Here is a 7,874-nt window from a genome sequence, read left to right on the forward strand (position 1 = left end):
CTCTGCTGGGCTTTCTTGATTAGTGATGAGGTGTTATGTGTCCATGTAAGTTCCTCTGTTATGTGCACACCGAAGAATTTGGTACTCCTAACAGTCTCCACATCTAAACTGTTGATGCTGAGTGGGATGTGGGCAGGATGTGATTTTCCGAAGTCCATGATTATCTCTTTTGTCTTGTGAACATTTTCAGGAATTTGTTGGAACTATTGTTCTTAGGAACTCTCTAGTACATTTTGGTTGATTGTTGATATCCCCTCATTGACCCCTCATTTTTCAGAGGACATTTATCTAGCACTTGGTGTGTATTTGTGTTTTTTTGGTTCTTTTCATTACAAATATAGGGGCATGTATGCTGTCATTTTTTCCGTCATATTTGCCATCCGTCATTGTCCGATAGTATACTGGCATGTGGAGTGTTGTGCAGGATGGATAAACTTTTCTGCAGCCTTTTCACTGCCTTCTCTTTCGAACTTTCCAGTTCGTTGAACTCTACTTGAATGGCTGAAAGAGAGAGGCACCAAGGAACCTAATGCCTGCCTCCAAAAATGTCAACACATGCTCCTTTCTGAATGAGAACTAGGTGATGAAAGCAGCGCATTAAATTTCTCAAGACCAGTAAATGTGCTAACATTACAGCTGACGCTTCCTCATCGCAGATGCTGGAGCTTTGTTTATCAGGATTTGAGCTAACCCTAAGAATTTTGTTTCTTTTTCATCACGCTTTTTTTATTTTTATTTTGAATCCTTTATCTTTCACTCCTAAATCCCAAATGTGTGCTCAGTAGGTTAATTGGCAACTCTAAATTCCTCCTCTATGTTTTCAGTATTGTTGAGTGTATCCAGTGACTCGCTGGGCTAATTCCAGCCTTGTACCCAGTGCGGCTGCCCAGTTTGACATTGTAATGGAAAAAATGGGTTCAGAAATTTTGATGAATGGATTATATGTCCCGTATGGATACCATACAAGACAACATTCAAGGCTAAAGGGATAACAGTGTGTATCTCAGGACAGCCCAAGGGGTGTTTCTGCTTGTGAGGACCCCCCTGGGTGTCACGTCTGAAAGCTGTCTGCCTGTCAAGAAAGCCCACCAAACAAGACTTGGAATTAGCTGCTGGTTTAAAAAAAGTGTCAGTCTGTCTGAGCAGGCAGCCCACAGACTGCTAGTTGGTTTCTAATGGAGCTCCTGGTTTCTGTGTGGGAAAGCCAAGCCAAAATTATTTTAACTTTTATACGGTTGGCATAAATATGCCTGTACAGTATGTAAGCCTGCTAACATCTGATTTAGATCATTGGACAGAAGTCTGATATTAAAATATTTCTAGCTGATCAACACCAGATTCTGTCTCCCTCAGCAGCCGATTTAGGGTTTAGCTGAAACCCTGCCTGTGCCACAAAAGTGCCAAGCTGCTTGCCTTCACAGACAAGCTTAGACCACAGTGTTTGTTGATGTGAGCAACACACGCCAATTTATATACACACTTAAACTTGAGTAAACAGCATCTGAATAAAATCATCAGAGAGGGCTGATATTGAACAACACCCAGATTCAGTCGTTCCAAATTAATTGTATGCTGCCACCCCCACAAAAAAAAAGAAAATAGGTCACAAGCAACACACACATATATCATTACTTGTTAAGTGTCTGCCTAATGCTGAATTTTGAAGGGTCAGTTATTTCCTTTAGTGTTTGTATGTGAATTTTCAAAGGGGCGTCTCGGATATCAGTAAACAGATATATCCATACAGAAAATGTCACACCCAGGACATGCTGCCACAAACCAGCCTGAGCAGGATCAAGTATACTGCATAGGAAAGCAGTCATTTTATTAGGATCAAATGGCCAAACTATTTCTTAGACCGCAATTTATTGATGTATAAATTGGGATACATTTGCCACATTAGCAGTGTGAGAATCTCCAGTGATAGTTGCGTTGACGGATGGACACTTAATACAATGTTTCTGGAGTGTTGTATAAAATATCACTTCATACTGATATCACCATCAGACATACCAGGGTCTTTTTATTTCTCTGGACGATATCCAGCTGCTTGAAAACTTAATTTAAAGTTTCTCAATGAGCCAGTTGTGATCTGATTAGAGCAACTGGCTCTGAGAATTGGACACAACAAATAACCTTCTTTTACTTTTTACATTTGTTTTTTTTTTTTATTTATTATTATTTTCACCCTTGTACAGGTGCTGTTGGTGGAGTGGCAGTCCCAGGTGAGGACCATTTGGAAAACATTTCAGCAGTGGTGGGGAGTTTAGCTCTTAGAACACAGAAGTGCCTTTAAGTTTTCATCCCTTCTGATTTCTCAATCTGAGGTCAGCCTCTGCTGTAAACCGAACTTCTTGTTCAAGCAGATGTTTGTTTTCAGCAATCATAGTAATTCCCAGTATTGCAAGTTTTACTTTTTTATATTCACAAAGACACTTTGAATGTCAGAGTGGCACACTAAAGTTTCAGGTTTTGAGTTGTTTTCTGCGTGGAGCTTGCATGCTTTGCCTTTATCTTTAGAATTTTCCTTCCGTGTTCCCAAGATGTGGGTATCTTAGGTTCATTGCAGGCCTGGCAGTGCATTGGCATCCTGTCTGTGCTTAATTTTTGCCTTGTGCCCAATGCTGCTGGGTAAGGCTCTGGTGCCAGTGCACCTGAACCTGACTATGTGTTTTTTTGAGTCTTGTATTTAAACTAACTATGCCACCCATCTAACACGGGTTGAAATCTAAGTAGTCAATATAGTCATCATGTTTATTATTTGATTCATGGGTTGTCCATTTGTTCTAATACAATACACACCCTTTCTCTCACTGTGGCCTTTTCCTCTTTGGATAGAGTCCGCCGTTTTCGCTGCTTCATTTCATCGTTGCTTGTTGAAATACGACATTTATAGTCGAAGTGTTTTGCTGGGGAAAATGCAGCGGTGGTTGATACTGCATTGGCCTGCTTTAGTGACTCTGGCATAGTTGTGTTGGGACTTTGGTTTCCCAATATGCACATCAATTTATCTTTAACTCTTTGAGTGCTGAATATTTTTCCCAAAAAAAGTTTCTGAAAAGCAATGGTTTCTCACAGTAATCAACATTAAAGTCTGTTGCTGCATGCTGCAGCTGCCAGTTTGCCAAGAATGTGCGGCAGGCTTACTGCCAGGCTGTCTTCGCCTGGCTGGGGCAGCAGCAGCAGGGATCACGGTCTGCAGTGCATTGCAATCTGGTTTCTACCTCTTATCATTGTTAAGTGGCAGTCCTCCTGGCGAACATTGCCATATATGTGTCAGCTACATGAACCTGTTCAGCACCCCCACGATTAGCTGGGGACCAGTCGGCCGAAGCTGGAACCTCACATTCGTTTTCGATCACTTGTATCAAAATCGGAGTCCGGCAAGTCATAGTCCAGTTCAGACGTGATAGGCAAAGTTTCATCCACAGAGCAATATGCATTTGCTTTGATCTCTCAGCATCATGTCAGTGCCATTTTTGCTCTTGTTTGCACCTTACTACTCACAGCGAGCCCAGGAAACCTCGGTCAAACCAATGAAGCTAACTTTCTTTCTAGCAACGAGAGTCCAACTAAAAGATAATGGTTGGTTTTGTCACAGTTTATAGCTGATTACCATCGTCAACTCCTCCTTTTGACAGAAGTCGACATCAGCCCTGGAAGAGTTAACATGGTGTGCAATGGATGAGTGAGAATACTCGTTCACATGGCCAGAGTAGGGGGATGAAATTTGGCTACCATGCTGCTGTTGTCAACTGATAAGACCAACTTTCTTATTTTTAAAAATAATACATTTTATTTGTATAGGGCCTTTCCCATGCTCAAGGCACTTTATTTTTAGACCCTTATTTGATCATTTTATAATCATATTTGTTTATGGTTTTTTTTTTGGACCCCTCTACAACATGTTTTGCCTATTTTCCAATTTTTCTTCCAACTCCTAACAGCCGGATAGACACTTGTCTGTTCGTTAAGGTTGATTATCCCATTTATCTGGAATTAGGCTAGTGCCCTGTCCAGGACTGATTCTTGCCTTGCACCTGATACCACTTAGAGAGATGCCAGTCCCTGATGGCCCCTGCACTACAGTAGATCAAGCAGGTTAAATTTAAAATATATTTACTTGTGAATAATGGGTGTCCTGTTTTGTTTGTTTGTTTGTTTGTCTTCTTTTTTTCCCTGCTTTGCTGCTGGTCCCCTGTGCCCCTGAATTTGATTATTTGGGTTTGAAGATGTCCCATTAATTTTAATGGATGACGGCTGTCTCTTATCACTGCTTATTCACTGCTCCAGATCCTGGGTATGGTTCTTGGACTGGTCATTTTTCTGTTTGCAATTCAACTGTTCTCTCCACGTGCATGTGAATTTTTTCTGGTTAATCCAATTCTTGAGTTTGTGTACACAATCATAACCTGTCTGGTAATTCTCCGTCTTGTAAACTGACATGCTCTGCCGACGACATTAGCAACTGCAATCAACATGTCTGACATACCCTGTGACTAGAAGTCATGAAATATGACCTCAGCTTTAGACTCACTGCTTTCAACCTATAAAAGATGATTTGTTTGCAGAGTTTAGTATCTCTAAATTAGCTCAGTGAGTGTGGGTGTCTGCATGAATGTGGCCTGCCATGAGGTTCTTTCCTGTTGAAATTTGGACCCCACCCCACCATAGACCTGATATTGCTGAGATGGGCTCCATTGCCACAGTTCTGTAATGGAGAAAGTGGGTTTGAAACGATGAAAGTTGACAGGTCCTCACCACAATTTCTCATTCCAACAAATTTGAGTTTGCTTTCTTCTTTATGGCTGTATTGGTCTTTGCAAACCCACCTAAACCTTTTCAGGCTTATGGGGTGTCCAGAGGCTATCCAAGGCAAGGCACTAAACAACCATGGACAGGTCACCAGTCACACAATTCGCAGGGCCCACTTCCCCACAACCACAATTGGAAAATTTAGAGCTGCCCATCTTTGGGTATGTGGGATGAAAACCCATGCAGATTTATTGAGGGGCAACAAGGCTGAAAAGAGAGAGCCCACCATGCAATGTGACATCCCCACAGCTGTAGTTAGAATTCCATTTTCTGAATTGATGAAGGGGCTTCTCATTACCTTTACTCGGGGAGCCGGTGGTTTCTGTCTCGGAGTCACTGGGTACATGCTGGCCTTTCCTACAGGGACATGAAAACAGAGTGGGTCAGGGCTCCAGCTCATTTCTCACCAGTACCACCTCTACACAGAGAGTGATTGGCTGCAAGACTCAAACCCTAGGATGCGGAGCCCTGATGAGTTTAAAGAAATGTAGTTTGGTGAATTGAATTGTTCTATTGTGAGTAAGCGTGTGTGTGTGTGTGTGTGTGTGTGTGTGTGTGTGTGTGTGTGTGTGTGTGTGAGAGAGAGAGTTTGTTCCATCACAGGCTGAGACCTTGTGATAATAAACCCAAAATGAAAAACCATAACCTTTTTAAATCTATGTCAGTTCAACTCATGGTCACTGGTGGGCTGGAGCCTTTCCTTCCTGATGGGAAACCGCACTGGACAGGGTACATACCTGACCATGATGGGGCCCACTCAATGCACACACCTACAAGCCTACAAGGGGCCAGTTTTTTAATGACTTAACATGCATCATGATGTGATGAGGGAGGAAAACCCATGTAGACATGGAAAGAATATGCACACCTAAAATGACCAGGCTGCAATTTGAACCCCCCAATGCTGGATCCATGAGGCAAGTAGTGCTAACCACTGTGCCGCTCATAGACCAGTTTAGTACAAATGAATGGATTTTGAGAATATTTTTTGTAAACTCTCCTCCCTGTTCATTTCATTTAGCTGTTCTTCCATTTCATAGTTGCTCACTTTCTTTATTCCTCTTTCATGTACTCCACTTTAATGGTTATGGTAGAGGACATGAAGGTCAAATAATGTGATAGATAACTACAAGGATCAACACCACTTTCTGGTAAGAGAAATGCACAGAGTCTAGGGGCAGGGAAATATGAGGAGCAGTTCTGCAAATGGGGTAATCTCCTCAAGAAGGGAAGAGTCCTTGATGGGAAGCAGGCTTTAAGTTACGAAATGGAGGAAAATATTTTAACAAGCCAAAGGGGGCTTTAAATTATGAAATGAGTGGAAAATTAGAACAGTTGTGATGAGCACAGACCCACCAGCATTTTTCAAAATAACATAAAAGTCGAGTTTTAAATGTTGCTAAAGTGCTACTGTCCACCACACTCCTTGGTCACTTATTCAATGTGTTTGTGGTTCCTTGTGTGAAGAAAAACTGAATTTTGATAGTTATGAGTCGAGAATGACTCTCAGGTTCTTCACGTAAGGGTACTTTCAAGTTTCTGACCACCCATTGTGTATTCAAACCTAACATTTTTACTTCCTACATCTAATTCTTAACATTTACTGACATTAAATTTCACCATACTTGAATCCGCCCAAACCTGGCTGCTCTCCAAGCCTTACCATTATCTTCACTCTCTACTAGTTTGGTATCATCTGCAAACTTATCCAGCTCAGTGATTTTATTTCTGTCCAGATATATATATATATATATATATATATATATATATATATATATATGTAGCAGCCCCAGGAATGACACCTAAGGGGACCCCACTTTTAACATCACACAGTTCCCCTGACCATAATCCCTTGTTCCAGATTTTTGAGACGATTTTGTACCTACCTACAAACAGACTTTTTTTTACAAACAATTTTACAAACAGAAAATTCCCACTTCATTTTATCTGATAAAAAAGTCAAAATGTAGTAAGTGGGAGTTCTTCATCGAAATGGGGCTTACATTACAAAATCTGGGAAAATTTTGAAAAATTGTGACAAGAACAGGTCATTAAGGCCAACAAGGCTGTCCATCCTGTTTGCTGAGATTCTCCAAAATAACATCATGTTGAGAAATGAAGGTCCCTAAAATTCTGTTTTCCACCTCACTACTTAGTCACTTATTCTATTTTGATAGTGACTAGTCCACTATGACTCCTAGGTCCTTCTCATAAGGTGTATCTTCGAGTTGCAGACCTTCCATTGTGTGTCCATACCTAACAATTCTACTTCTTACAGGTAACACTTTATATTTACTGACATTAAATTTTATCTGCCCAAGCCTGTATGCTGCCCAAATCCCTCTGTAACAATTCAGCTGATTCTTCATCATCCACCCTTCCTCATAGTTTGACATCATGTGCAGTCTTCATCAGTATATTAATTATATTTTCATCTATGTTGTTTATGTGTTTAAAAACAGCACTGGCCACTGCTGGGCACCATGTGGACTATTTCTGAAAAAGTTGCCCCCGCTATAATCCTTTGCTTCTTGTGTTTAATTAATTTTAATTAATTTTGTGTCCACCTACACATCACACCCTGAATTTCCACCTCTTCCTTTGTAAAGAAAGCCACATTGTAACAAGTGAGAGTCCTTGATGGGAAGGGGGCTTTAAATGACCAAATTTGGGGGGAAAATATTGAAAACATCAGATTATATTAAGCATTTGTCTAAAGGGTTCCAACACTTTCTAAATAACTTACACAGGTTTGTATCATCAAAGCGGGTAATGCTGTTGGATTAAAAAAAATGCAGCCACACAGCCCCCACACTTGGCACATGGTTATTAGGACTCCTGTACTATGAAGCCCACCACTCCAATCCTCTTATGTGCACACCCCTGTTTACTGTTGGCACTCCTGCCAGCCTTAAATCCATTGCACATCAGATAGCTGCCCCTGTCCATCAGAACTGTCATACCAGCAAAACACTACATTAATCGAGATGGGCGCAGACCGTTCCAAATCCATCTTTCACGGCCAGTTCCTGCCTCAGCCCATCCTCTGCTGTTTTTAT

This window comes from Polypterus senegalus, chromosome 18 (genome assembly GCF_016835505.1).
Source record: "Polypterus senegalus isolate Bchr_013 chromosome 18, ASM1683550v1, whole genome shotgun sequence".
Lineage (NCBI taxonomy): Eukaryota > Metazoa > Chordata > Cladistia > Polypteriformes > Polypteridae > Polypterus > Polypterus senegalus.